Source organism: Cricetulus griseus, chromosome 10 (assembly GCF_003668045.3).
Source record: "Cricetulus griseus strain 17A/GY chromosome 10, alternate assembly CriGri-PICRH-1.0, whole genome shotgun sequence".
NCBI lineage: Eukaryota > Metazoa > Chordata > Mammalia > Rodentia > Cricetidae > Cricetulus > Cricetulus griseus.
In genome coordinates, this window is record NC_048603.1 from 10647388 (window position 1) to 10662480 (window position 15093).

Genomic DNA, 15093 nt, shown 5'->3' on the forward strand with positions numbered 1-15093 from the left:
GTGCAGGATGTCTGGTATAAGATCCCAAGGGGGTCACAATCCACAATGCTACCCCCTGCCTCAGTACCCAATAGAGAATATGTTCTATGCAGTGCAGAAGCAAGATGAATTTGGATCCCTGAATCATTTTGTAGAATGAATATTGAGAAATTAAGACATTATATAGCAAGTCACTGAGGTTTAGGAGTCCATTTAATACTGGAACTGAAACTTAGCTTACCCAGAAAGGTTTTAACAATGTTTGGTTTGCGTTATTAAGTCCTATGCAAGATTGGCACACGGAAGACGTCCTGATTGATATTGTCAGGCTAACACATTTGCTTTTCAGGCACCCTCTGCCATTTCTACACTCTGAAGAATATTTGGAGATTGCAAGACAGAAATTGGTCTCATGTACACCAATAAGGATCCTCCCTAAGTAACATAACCAGAAACAAGATAGCCAAAAACGGAGAGGCACTAAAGGTGGGAAGAAATTTATCAAGTATCTGTGATTGATTGACATGGTAAGACTTTAGCTTCAAACCACCCCAGGTCTCTCAATAAGTGTCTTTACAATAAAGAAAAATATGAATTTGAAGTTATTAAACTTGTTTTCAAAACTCCAGTTTCAGAATGCACATACTTGTTTTATCTAAAACTATACCAGAAAGGGTTTAAGGAATTTGCCTTTCAGAACTACAAAGAAAGTCTCAATTCTTCTCTCTCTCTCTCTGTCTCTCTGTCTCTCTCTCTGTCTCTCTGTCTCTCTGTCTCTCTCTGTCTCTCTCTCTCTGGCGGGGAAGAGGTGTCTGGAGCTGGAACCCAAGGTTTTCTCTGAGTTAGCAGCAACCTTAACCTCAAGCCTGTCTGTCTAGCTCAGCTTCATTAGTAGGCGAGGTAGACAAGGGCCAGTAAGTTCAGGGTATCTCCATTGGGAGAAGAGCCAGGCAGAATTCCTAGGAAGTGCTCACACATCAAATTTCCATCCACATTTTACTCAGGCATTAATTGCTCCTCCCCCAGTCCACCCAAGCACTAGGATGACCATGGTTATCCAACTGTGAGATGCAATTACAACTGTTTTTGATGGATTGGTTGACTGAATTTTTAACTTTGATGTAAAACAAGCCCAAACGATGCCTATTTGGTACTTTACGGATGGATAGAGAGAGCATGCTAGATAATATGGACAGCGTTAGGCACATTATTTCTGGACTGAACGTATTTAGATGTTTTATCTTCCTTACTTGTCCTTTTGGTTATCTTCTGTCACTCTGTACCAAGAGGTGGCAGAAGGGAAAGAAGCTGAAGCAGCAAAGGACTCTAAGTGAACCTAGATTCCCAGATCTCTCCTTAGAGAACCACCCATCACACAGCTACTCTCAGGAACTGCAAATGTAGCAAGCTGAGATTTGAATACAGCATAAACTCCAAGCATATTTCATCCCATGTGTGTGTGTGTGTGTGTGTGTGTGTGTGTGTGTGTGTGTGTGTGTGTGTGTGTGTGTGTTACAAGGCCCAGTATATGTTTCCCAAATATGTCACAATTACTCCAGATGTATTACCAAGCTACGGCCACATATGAAAATTCCCAGTAACTCAGTTTCCTGGACCAAGGAGTTTACATTCACTTTAAGTAGCTATGGGTATCCTGTGCTCACATCCTCGTTAATCTTAGCCTACACATTTCTAGAGCCTGGCACTTTTGTTGTTCTTAATCCAGTTCACTGATGGTGATCGAGCAAGTGCAATGGGAATTAAACTTTGCCCTTCTAATAACCTGAAAACAATGGACAGCTTCCTCAAGAGACTCCCCCTGCCCTGCCTGTCTGGTGTTGGTGTGTCACTAGTGAGTTCCCTGTGTACTGACAGCCTCCCAACAGGCTGTGGCCTTGCTGACACTCACTGAAGGGTTTTCTGCTGCCATTTATTTATCAATTTGTACCTGCCCGTGTGTCACCTCAGCTTATGTTACTTTTAAGTGCGAAGTTTAGCCAACACCTTGTCAAATCACATCCGTTTCTTCCCATTTGCCTCTCTCAATGCCTTCTTTGGAGAGCTTGACCAGTGCTGGTGCTGACTTCTCTTCAGTTTTTGACACTCAAATTAGATTAAAATGCCTCCTGTTCATTCCTTGTCTTTCTAGAGGACTATAAAGAGAGCAGAGATTATTTTACTTCCTGGCACTCAGATACTGGGATTTGTTGACTGAATGAAAGACAGGATGGTTTCTGTTCTGTACATTTTACCCGAGATTCTTTGTACAGCCACCCAATCAGAAAGAATAAACCTAGCTTCCTTCTTCTCATTACAAATATACCGATGACTGTGTGGTACCTTTTTCTCCAAGGCACTCAGCCTCTGCTATGTATGTTTGGACTTCTGACAAGTTTTGAAAATCTCCACCTTCAGGCCACACCCAGCCCCGTGAAACATGGACTTGTCTGTTGTTGGATACAGGTATCCGTCGGCAAGCTTCTCAGGGAAGCTTCTCGTTTGAAGTCAAGGCACAGGCAATATTCAAAACACAGGCAATATTCAGAGTTCCTGCAGGCTTCTTGCTCTGTCCCTTGTAGTTTTCCATCTTGTTAGTAAAATTATGTTCCGGAGAAGAATGAGTATCATGACAGTATCGTGTAAGGAATCCCTGGACAGGGCAATGAAGACATATTGTTTCCTGTGTGAGCCACGGCAATGAGGTTTTCTCACATGGTATTTCAAAGACAACTCACATTGTCTCTGTGGAAGAGGTCACGGAGCTGCCCTGTGCAACCAGGAGGCTTCAGGCCTGTAAATCCAGGAAGGAGATAGCATTGGGTGGGTCAGTCAGGAGTGTTCTGTGTGGCTGGGCTCATGCCTTTGATCCCAGCACTCGGGAGAGGAGGCAGGAGGGTCTCTGTGAGTTCAAGGGCAGCCTGGTCTACAGAGCGAGTTTCAGGACTGTTATTTAGAGAAAACTTGTCTCAGAAAACCAAAACAAACAAACAAAACTTACTGACACACATAACACAGGGGTTTTGAGGTGCAATATTTCTCAACTATCTACCCAAGGAGGGTTCCCGGATGGTCAAGTAGCCCAGTTAATGGTATATTTCAGATAAATGGCATTTGTATGGGTCATGTCTGTATCAAAAAATGTCACTTGATGTTTGTCTGGGATTCAAATTTACCTAGGAGTCTCCTCGTTTTACTTATTAGATCTGGCAACCCTACCCACAGGAATGATTGGACAATGTCTGGAGATACTGCTAAAGCAAGGATGCACTATTGGAATACACTAGGCTGAGGCCAAGGATGCTGTCAACAATCTCACAATGCTCGGGATGCCCCTTCACGGTCCAGATTCAGACGTCAATAGAGCCCACACTGAAAATACTGGTTGAGGAGGCCTCAGGAGAGATTAAGCACGCTCTGAAGTACATCGCATTCCTGAGGAACTTTTACAACACGTTTTAAGGCTTATTTTATCCGGCATCTGGCCACATTATCTAAGACCCTTTACCCTTGCACTCGGTGTGCTCCACGAGTAGACAGCCTTCTTCCACTGGCCCTAGCGTCCACTTCACAGAGACGGGGAGGGGAGCCTACTGCTGCTAGTTTAAGACACGACTTTCTGCGCTTGCTCTTTCTGCCTCAAATTCTTTACCCAATAGCTCCGGGGCTCTGTTTAAGACACCCCATCTCTGAAGTCCTCTTTCTAACAGTTGAACTTAGCACGGAGGAATCTGGGACTGGAAAGGAGGTGTGATTTGTATCCATATGCTAAAGGGGGAAGACAGCTGTGTGTGGAGTAGATCCCTGCTGACAGAATGACGCCTCTTTAGCTAGTAGCTACCCTCGTGTGTGAGCATTATTAATACCATAGCATCTATAGAATGGCTCTCAAGTTACAATGACGGCCATATAGATGCTTTCTGAAAACTCTTGAGCAAGTGGGAGCTCAATGACTCCCACTCGGGACTGACAGCTGGGGGAACCTGCACAAGACCAAACTAAGTAAGCCCTCTGAATGTGGTGACAGTTATGTGGCCTGGGCAGTTTGTTGGACCATTAGCAATGGAACTATATTTATCCCTACTGCATGAACTGGGTTTTTGGAGCCCTTTCCCTATGGAGAGATACCCCTTCTGCCTAGATACAGGGGGGCGGGACTTGGTTCTCCTTCAAATGATGTGACAGACTTTAATGATCCTCCATGGGAGGCCTCACCCTCTCTGAGGAGTGGATGGGGCTGGGCTGGGGGGAAGGTGGTAGGGGGAGCAGGAGGGGAGGAAGTGGGAACTGGGATTGGTATGTAAAATAAGATTGTTTTAAAAAGAAAAAAAATTAAAAATTTAAAAAAACTAACTTTGAAATGAATTTGATCTCTGTGATTTTACAGAAAGGGGATAGTAGCTTGTCTTGAATAAGGACAGGTAAATTTAACTTTATGATACGCGTATGTTTTAGTTTGATTTGGGATCTTGTGAAACTGTGCTGGGTATTCTTTCAAATATTATGTTTAAATGTGGTGTGTATTTGGTTAACATTTTAAAAACACATTTCTTTAAGAATTTGTATTTAGATTTCCAGAGATTTAGCTAGTGCCTGATTTCTCTTTATACCTATAATGGTTCCCTCTATTATGGTATCTCTTATCTTGCTCTCCTCTATTCTTCCCCCAGCCTATCTGCTCCCTCCTGTCCTCCCCACCCCTCCTCTTCTCCCTTCTCATTCTCCTAGTTCCCTCTCCCCTCCCCGCATGCTCACAATTTGCTCAGGAGACCTTGTCCCTTTCCCCTTCTCCGGGGGTGGGGGTGGGGGTGGGGGAAAGACCATGTATGTCTCTCTTAGAGTCTTCCTTGTATCCTAGCTTCTCTGGCGGTAAGGATGACATCAACTAGCAATCTAAGCAACAGAGGAGAGGCTGCCTTAAATGTCCTCCCCTAATAATGAGATTGATGACTGACTTATGTGCCATCCTATAGCCTTCATCCAGTAGCTGATGGAAGTAGAAGCAGACACCCACAACTAAACACTGAACTCAACTGGAATCCAGTTGCAGAGAAGGAGGACTGATGAGCAAAGGGGTCTAGACCAGGCTAGTGAAATCCACAGAAACAGCTGACTTGAACAAGGGGGAGCTCTTGGTACCCAGACTGATAGCTGGGAAACCGCATGGGCCTGATCCAGACCCCAAGAACGTGGGTGTCAGTGAGGAGGCCTCAGAAATCTATGGGGCCTTTTGTAGCAGATCAGTACTTCTCCCTAGCATAGGAATGGACTTTGGGAGCCCTCTCCACATAGAGTGATACTCTCTGAGCCTAGACACAGGGGGGAGGGCCTAGGCCCCCAAAGGATATGACAGACTCTGAAGACCCCCTATGGAAGGTCTCACCCTGCATGTGGAGCAGAAAGGGTATGGGATAGATAGGGTGTTAGTTGGGGGGGGGTGTGGGCAGTGGAGGAGGAGAGGGAGAGGGAACTAGGATTGACATATAAAACAATTTTTGTTTCTAATTTAAATTTAAAAATGGAGAAAAAAGAATTTGTATTTAAACATTTTCTCATGGCAGAATTTGAACTTCAAAAGATTGTTTGTTTTAGCAAATGTAACCTTAATATATCCATTTTAAGATGCTTTGGCAAATTGAATTGCAAAGTAATAGATGACTGTGCCATCAAATGTTGTAGCTTGGATTTTTTTTCTCAAAGTAAGGATTACTTGCTATTCTCTCTCTCTCTCTTTCTTTCTCTCTCTCTCTCTCTCTCTCTCTCTCTCTCTCTCTCTCTCTCTCTCTGTGTGTGTGTGTGTGTGTGTGTGTGTGTGTGTGTGTGTGTATGTGTGAGTATGTGTATGAGTGTGTGTGTAGAGAGTGTGTGTTTGTGTTATTTTTAGACAAAGGCTTACTATGTTTTAAAGTTGTTATACTAACTACTTTCTCCCAAGAAAGAACCAGCCATGAGTCCTTTGAATACAATAAAAAGAACCCAATACAAGAACCCTTACATGCAGAAGGAAGACGGTTAATGGGGAAAGAAAGGAGACCAGTGGGGATGGGGGTGGGGACAGGAAAATAATTCCAGAAGAGAATCAGCAAAAGTAATGTATGAGCTGCCGTGGTGAAAACCATTGCTATGCTTAATCTGAAAAATTAGTAACAAATATAAAAGATCCCTATGCCAGGGACACCCTTAATGAAGGTCCCAGTGAATAGTATTATTTTAGCAGGAAGATAATCTTAATTATCATGTCTGTCAGTCAGCTTCTTGTTGCTGTGGGGAAAAAAAAAAAACATGAAAAACAACGGAAAGATTTATTTGGGCTCCAGTTTTCAGAATTTGGTTCATGGTTGCTTAGATTGTTTGTGGATTGTGGGGAAAGAGGACTTTGTGCTATAAATGTGTGTGGAGTGAAGTCGCTCATTTCATGGAAGGAGACAGACAGACAGACAGACAAAGGGGAGAGGAGGGAAGAACGGGGGAGAGGAGGAGGAAAAGAAGGAAGGAGGAGAGGAAGTAGGGAAATAAGATACATCCCAGTGGCCTACTTCCTCCAAAAGCTCCTGCCTCCCGATAGACATAAATTTACCAATTGAATCTGAGGCTGGCACTTTCATGAAGCCATCATTAGAACAGAGTCGAATCAGTCCATTAGCTGACATCCACACTTTTAACACCTGAGTCATCCAAAGACACAGAGATTCAAACTAGAAGGAAACCTAAAATAGAGTTAAATTCAACATATGGCATATGGCATCATCTTTTTGTGTGTCGTACCCAATAATGACATTAATATGACCGCCATTTTCCCCCAGTTTGATGATGTTTACATCATGCATACAAAAGTAAATGTATAGGTTCTAGGGGTGTTAGTATTGCATCAGATAAAGAACAAAGAAGAATAGGGTAACCCCAGTGTCTTTACCTTGGCGCATTACAAGTAAACTAAAGAAAGATCCACAGCCCTGGCATCCCTGATGCCATGTGGGGATGGCAGGAAGGTCATTTTTCGTTCACTCCAGAGTGCCTGTGGACATCCTTGCCAATGTCTCTTACTATGTTTTGTCCCTTTATGTGTCTGTCTTTGAGATTGGGAACCATTAATGCAAGTGACAGTAATATAATATGGCTTTACTACTTTCCAGCCTTGTGGACCATCTAGGAAGATTCTGAATGGTATTAACTCCCCTGAGAAAGCATCAACCAAAATGCACACTAGACATCTCTGACTACTATCTTAAAATCCCGTCCTGTTTTAAGAATCCCGAGCAATCATATTAACATCCTTGTTCAAGCCTAGACAAGTTGCCATTCTTCAAAACCCGCCTTAAACCATGCTGGGACTATAAAATATTCCTATCACGCCCCTATTGCCACCGAGTTCTCAAGACTCTAAAGCCTCTGGTGAGGTGAAGTTTTCCTTACTGTAATTAACCAAAGGATGGCCCTAGCGAAAAGAAATGTTCTGAATATTTAGAGAGCCAGTTTTAAACTAACTGTCATGCCATTGTGAACTCGTAAATCGCATTCATGTGACCTGCAGCTTCTACAAATTCTGTCTCTGTTACACTTATTGAGACGTCCGGTGTTTTTGACTAAGTTCCTTTAGCAGGCCGTCCAAAGATCAAGCCAAAATGCAGTCACAGGTATTCCATAATAAATCCCAACTAATTAAAAAATCTAATCTAATTGAGACAGGAGTTCCTAGCAAGAGCTGATAAAGCCTATCGCCACGTCTGGGAAGAGACTGCAATCTCTGAATGGCTGAAAGACTATTAGAATTTGGGAAAAGTCATTCATTTTAGCCAAATGACGTGGGGTAGGTGGGCGCTGGGCTGGACAACAGAAAATGTTGGAAAGGGGTTGGATCCTGAATTGTGACTGTCAGCCTGAGGGGCTTGGACTTTTGGATGTCAGCAGGAGGGAGTCTCTAAGTGTGTGGCATGTACTTGGGGATACAGTACAGTTGGTTAAAAGGCATTTGCACTTGAAGCCCGAGTGTGCTGCTGTGGGCCATGGGATTTAGATTCTGTGGCAGCTAATTTATAACTCCCTTGTTTGGATAGCTAATAACAATGCAAAAATCATTCTTGCCTGTAGGCAAATGCTTTCTCACCTGCGCAAATTCTGTCCAATAGACACGGAAGTGACTATTTCGCCAGCAGGAGGAAAATGTGCTCCCACCTGCAAATTCATTGCAATGATTTCCTTCTACAAATAGACCCATTTTACAGATTGTCCTTTGAATTGTCTGTAATATTATCAGCTTCCCCACTAAGAAGGCAAATCCAGTAGATGACATGAGTTCACTTTTATTCCTTGCTCCTTCCTGATCTTACCTTGAGTCTGATCTTACCAAAAGCCACTTACAGGTCCACTAAAACGCTAACTTACATGTGAGTACATCCATTAAAGATTTTTCTTTAACTGTAATGACTTTTCAAATAGAAAAAGGAAATAAGATTGCAGAAATATAGTACTTATGACTTTGAAACCTTACATCATTCTCCCTCTCAAATCCACCCACGGTAGTAGAGAAACATGTTAGGTCTCAAAATACTGTGATGTTTTATAATCATCTTCACAGGAGCAAAGACGTTGGCAATGTTAATTATTCCAATTACAATCTCTTATGGGGAAATTACAACAGTGTGCGGGACAGCAGACACCTGAGGGGCTGAGGGGTGTGTAGAGCATGTTTGCAGCCTGTCAAGGGAATGAGCATTATTGACTTGCAGGTTTTGCTTGTGCTTAGGCCTAAAGAACAAGAGAGAATATTAGGCAGAGGCTATTCTTGTCAAGGGAAGGGGTAAGAGAGAAGCTATGGACTAGACATGCATGGGAAAATACAGAAGGTGGAGAAAAACAACAAGTGTCTACAAAGTTGAAAATCATGCACATCCATGGATGCTCCTTCCTGCAATAGGAAGCCTGTGGTGGTGGGTGTGCCTGTGGTGTAAGGGGCAGCATCGAGCAGCAGTAACTCTGTCTCAGAGTTAGAACCAATGCCATCTCTACCAGCCTGCTCACATTCCCATTTATTACTTCTAATCTATATTTATTTTAAAAAAACTTAGATCTTGCTGGGCAGTGGTGGCACACGCCTTTAGTCCCAGCACTCGGGAGGCAGAGGCAGGCAGATCTCTATGAGTTCGAGACCAGCCTGGTCTACAAGAGCTAGTTGCAGGACAGCCTCCAAAGCCACAGAGAAACCCTGTCTTGAAAAACCAAAGCCAAAACAAAAAACAAATAAAAAATCCAACTTAGATCTTCTAGATTATCCCTTAAACACAGTATCATACAGAGGGGGGCTGCTTGTATTTGAGGTTCTGAAAGCAAATCCACACTGGTCTGCCAGAGTCACTCTGTCAATCCAGGGTGCCTGCTAAACCAGTCAGGCATGAGTGGTTCACATGGAGGCAGTATGATGTCCGCCTCTGGGAATGTTGGATGCATGTATTTTCTCATGTTTGATGACTGCTCTCAGTTTCTGTAGAAGAAGCCTGTGGATCTCTAAAGGGGCTACCACAAACACAGCTATATAATAAGCTTAAGAGGGGGTTGTATTTTTAATAACGTGTGGAATTCATTTGACCTCTCTTTTCCAGAAGGAAAACTAGATACACTTTAGAGTGGGCAAGTAGAGTGAGGGATTTATATGCTGTTAAATGGCAGCGTGTCTTTCTATATGACAAATACCTTCCAGGTTAAAGGTCTCCAATTGGTCACATACTTCAAAGGCCTTAGTCTACTTAAGTGCACAGACACTCAGCACAATGGGATGACTCTCTAGTACATGCTTGGTTGTGATGAGTAGGTAGCACAGCTGTCCACCAGTGAGCCACTAAAGCAAGGTGCCAGGGAGGCAGGCCACAAGAAAAGAGGCCAGCTGGTTCAGCAGCAGCGTCTTACTTGTGTTCAAGTTGTAACCGTAGCATGAAATCTCAAAGCCAGAGTCCATACTCACAGTGTACCAGCGACCATGGCATCATTTTGAGGAATGATGCTTGAAAGATTTCTAAGCTCTTTCAACAGGATGATGTTTAAAATCACTCCAGAGCAAATGAATTGCCCTGTATTTCAAATGCTTTGAAGAAAGATTTCTGGAAGTAAATGACTAAGCCACTTTTACTACATCAGAATTCTCTTTTCCATCTAATTATTGCTAAGGCACAAAACTAATACTTTTGGTCTTTAAACAAGTTTATGGAAAGTTGTAACACACCCAAAAGTAGCACAATACAACAGCCAATGACACATTTGCATCAATTTTTTTTTTTAAGGTTTTGTTATACTGGCACAACTTTACAGTTTTCTTTGCTGAAAATTCCTAAGGGAAACTCCAGACATTTGTACTTAAGTATGTGTGTCTAAACTTTAAAGATTTGGGCACTTATTTTTTAAATGTCTTTATCATACTTAGTGAAATTTGTACTTGTTCCATGGTAGAATTTAATAACTAGCCCTTGGCCAAAGTTCTCCATTGACTAAAATGCATTTTTGTAGTCCATTCTTTAACTAGACCATATTACAACAGCTTAGGTCTCTAGTTATTGAGATCAGTCTTTCCCAACTTTCTGTTGTAAATTAATCAGTTGGTGCCCTTAAGATTCAATGTAGGCGGGCTGGAGAGATGGTTCAGCGGTTAAGAGCAGTGACTGCTCTTCCAGAGGACCTGAGTTCAATTCCCGGCAACCACATGGTGGCTCACAACCACCTTGAATGAGATCTAGTGCCTTCTGTTGGCATGCAGGCAGACAGCTGTACACATAATAAATGAAATCTTAAAAAAAAAAAAAGATTCAATGTAGGCAGCTGGGAGGTGGAGGCACATGGCTTTAATCCCATAGCACTTGGGAGACTGAGGCAGGCAGATCTCTGTGAGTTCAAGGTCAGCCTGGGCTATACAGAAAGTTACAGGACAGATAGAGCTGTTACACAGAGAAACCCTGACTCGAACACCACCCCTCTGCCCCTGCTTAAAAACAAACAAACAAAGATTCAGTGTAGGCTGGGAAAGGCCAGTTATGCTATACTAGTGACAAGCTTCCTGGTAGCCCTAAGCATGCTGGGATGAAGTGTTGAACACTTCAAAGCAACATCTAGCAACAACCCCATTGGTCTTGTTGGTCAGTTATCCTGGGCTATGCAATTTGACTTACTCTTCCTTCAAAACTCTCGTTCTTCTAATAAATGATAACTAAAAGCTCGAAATGATTCAGGCTCACTTGCTCCAGTATGAACATCTTACAGAATTGTGTGGTTCAGTGAGTTACTCCTTCTGTGTGAACACAACTCCTCTGCTCTTCTGAAGACTGGAGTGTTAAAGAGCAGGCTCTCACGCCAGATCTCGATGGTTCCATTCCTGCTCCCTTCCCTTCTTACAAACATCACCTTAAACTATGAGTGCACATTTCCATAACGTTGTTTCTTTACTTGTGAATGGGTGAGATGACCATCCTTGCTCTAGGTGGTTATCATGAAGACATTCACATGATAAGTGTCCAATAAATGTTATGTTGCTTTTATTGTTGATTCCCTAATCTCTTTGCTCCCAAAATTTCAGTTACATTTCTTTGAAGAGGAATGTTTCAACTCTTTGTCTGTTTTAGGTTCCCCGATAGTTGGGTGTGTTCTTCCCGGCTTCCGTGTAGCACCTATCGCAAAACTCAGAGAATCTTAAGTTATAAATTATAAGCCTTTGGGATATCTTACTTTTCACATCTAAACTCCTCTCTCATGTTATTTCACGTTTCGAACTTACGTCAACTTATCCAACTTTTCAGTAGTGCATCCTAAAATGTAAACAATAAAAAATAGAATACAGAGAGTTTTGAAAACAACCAGAGTAAGTTAAAAACACCACGGGAGTTTGCTGTTGAAATCACATAAATACTATGAATTACATGGCTTTCTAGGTGTCAGCAGAAATGCAGTTTGGATGGGAAGAAAAAGTTTGGGTTAGAGAGTAACCTTGAGATCACTGGATGCTGAACTTCTCAGTCTCAGAATTTCCTTATATTTATGGAATAGGCCACCCCCCCCCAATAAAACCTTGTTATGTGAAGAAATCTAAAATGCCATGGAAGGAGGCTGAAGACAGTACCAGACAGTACAGTGCAGTCTGAACTTTGTGGCTGACTTTATAAACACAGCAGATGGTTGATGTGGACGGACATGAAATCTGCAATCACAAGGTGACGTTGGCTTGTAAGTTCATCCTTTCCTTACAGTAAATTCCATCAGCACAGAATGACTTCAGAGTCAGCCTCCGTGGTCCAGATGATCAGCCCAGAAACAAATTAGGCAACGAGCCCAAGATTGTTTCACTCTTTTCTTGGAATTTAATCTTTTTTTTTCTAGATATTTCTTATAGAACTGGGAATATATTTGCTCCATGTATTTACTTTCTTAGTATCATGATATGGAGAGTAACATAAGAAGTTAAAATTAACAGGGAAACAGTTGATGGGAGATGCTGAACATCTTAAAGAATTACTTAGACATTCCCAAGGCAACAGAATAGAACAGTGTCACTCGGGTCATCAAAGTGCTGTAAGGTTTGCAATTGTGTGGTCTGTGGATTATATTATTTACATATGCCATGAGTAAAGAATAACTTGGACCTGTAGGCAGACTACAGCATTACAATGACAAAAGGAAACCAATTTTAAGTGAAAACGAGCACAACATATAGTGTTTCCCTTCTTCATCTGTCCATCTCCATAACCACCAGAATCAAGATTAATATCGAATAAGCACTTGCCAACAAAGAGAGCATCTCTAAATTTAGATATTTTTTGACAGCTTGTTTTATTTTCAGACATTCAGATGCACTTAGCCTGAAATTATGGGTAAAAGCCAAACATAGAAGGAACTCGATGGCATATAATTACAGAATATTTTAAAAACATATTCTGATCTTAAGCCAAATTAGTTTTCCAAAATTCAGCCATTTAAGAAGTCAGAAAGTATTTTAATGATTAGCTACTCAAGTAATATACGACATTGCAAAGATAACCCTGCATGACATGGGAGAGTAGGGCCTGTTTGGTCCTCACCTCAGAACTATTTTATTTCTCCAAATCCTTTTACTAAAATCTGAAGGATGTGTCTAATTGGATGGGTGTTGTAGCCCTTTTCCTTCTAAATTTTCTAGGAAGCCTATTTTCCTAGCCTGTGATTTAGTTTGGGGAAATATATCAATACTATTTTCTCAATGGATATCGATAATCTTCCTTTGTAGGATACAAACTAAAAATTTCCCAAAGACCCTGATTTTATTTTCAGTATTTAGTGTATTTTTTGGCATTGCATACTAAGAAGGCTGTAGTAGTACACAGCACACCAAAATAAACATCAGACTTGGCAGTTTCCTCAGAAAACTGTCCTAGAGCTTCACTTTCGGAATATTTTTTTTTCAGTTACCAATTAAATAACCGTATTAGCACTGTATTTCCTGTGTATGTTTGTGTTCAAAATCACTAAATGTTTATATACTCTTATTAGACACAATATTTCTCAGTAGACTGATTATGATCTTGAATGACCAGTTCAGCTCATTCCAGAAACATAGTAGCTATTCAATAAATACTGGTTGAGTGAATAAAATGACAAGTACAAGAATGCAGTGAGAACATGTTGAATGTTTTCTATAGGTGCTGGAGAGATGGCTCAGAGGTTAAGAGCACCGGCTGTTCTTCCAGAGGTCCTGAGTTCAATTCCCAGCAACCACATGGTGGCTTACAACCATCCGTAATGAGACCTGGTGCCCTCTTCTGTTGTGCAGATATACACGGAAGCAGACTGTTGTATACATAATAAATAAATAAATACACAAAATCTTAAAAAAAAAGTTCTCTATAATAGGGTCAAAACCAAGCTCACAACTATCGAGTATTTTAACTCTCATAATTCAATTACACCTACTTAAAAGTTCTAACCACATATTCTGATACATTTTTGGTTAAAACTGCTAACTAATATATGAAAAATACAACTTATGGGCAGAGTAAGGGAGAGTATTTCTGAAGACTTTGGCTTGTCTTGCAATTTGCAATTCCATTCGTGTGCACTAAGTGAAGGTGACTGTCATCCTCACTTAAAACTAGCAACAGTCACTACAAGGAAATGTGAATAAATGCTAGGTTGCAGGAGAAAAAGGAACTGTCGCTAATGCACTGTTGGTTAAGTGCAAATTCAGTTTTGTCACCAATGGTGAGCAGTGTAGAGGTTCCTCAAAAATTAAAAATAGAACTACCTTGGGATCCAACAACTCCACTAAATGGTATGTATACGCCCCAAAGAATCAAGACCCGCTTGTTGAGGGAAACCTTCACAACCGTGTTTACCACTGCACTGCTGAAAATAACAAGCCATGGATGGATATTGCTGTGCATGAATGAGTGAACAGTGTGGCTGGCACACACACACACACACACACACACACACACACACACACACACACACACACACAGACAGACTTTCAAGCAGCCACAAAGAAGAACTAAATTACATCACATGCAGGAAAATGGATAGAACTGCTCATCACTGAGCTAAGCAGAAGAAGCCCCGCCCAAACATGCCTGATGTGTTTGCTCTCATGTGGAGTTTAGAAGAAGACTGATGGTTAAAGGTTAAAGGTTAAAGGACGATCGGAGACATGAAACAAGGAACGAAGGAGGGGAAGGCGTGGTAGAATAGCAGGCCTTGGATATGATCAAAGTATGTCATATCAACATATAGAGATGCCCGAATGAAACTTTATACGTTGAACAGTCAGTATGAATTCATTAAAAAGTTGTGACATTTTGCAAAACCCGGTATTTGCAATTGCATGTTTGTCACCATGTAGTTACATGCTTATATTTACAAGAACAGGTATGATCTGTTTATGCAGATGTGCCAATCAAGGAAAGAACTAAAATGCCAAAAGTAGTTTCCAAAGTACAGAGAACTCATTCAGCTCTTACACTGAGAATCTGCAAGCATCTCCAGTCTCCGTTCTACCATCGTTTCTCACCACACGTACCCCGGTCTTCCCTATCCTCCTTCTCTGAACCGGTATTAAATATATCTAACTCACCGTCAACTGTCTAGTTGTCTCCATTCCAAGTCTGCATCCCTCCA

At 41.6% G+C, this 15093-nt stretch overlaps 1 protein-coding gene across 3 annotated transcripts in view; it reads right to left on the reverse strand.

Annotated features, from left to right (window-relative positions):
- Oxr1 (oxidation resistance 1) overlaps positions 1–15093 on the reverse strand; it is a 146910-nt gene that overhangs the window by 74390 nt on the left and 57427 nt on the right. The window contains exon 1 of one of the 3 annotated variants that reach the window (XM_027431461.2): positions 2320–2463. The exons of the other annotated variants lie outside the window; for them this stretch is intronic. The gene's annotated coding sequence lies outside the window, so the exon portion shown is untranslated. Of the gene's footprint in view, positions 1–2319; positions 2464–15093 lie in introns of those variants that run through there. 3 annotated transcript variants of the gene reach the window in all.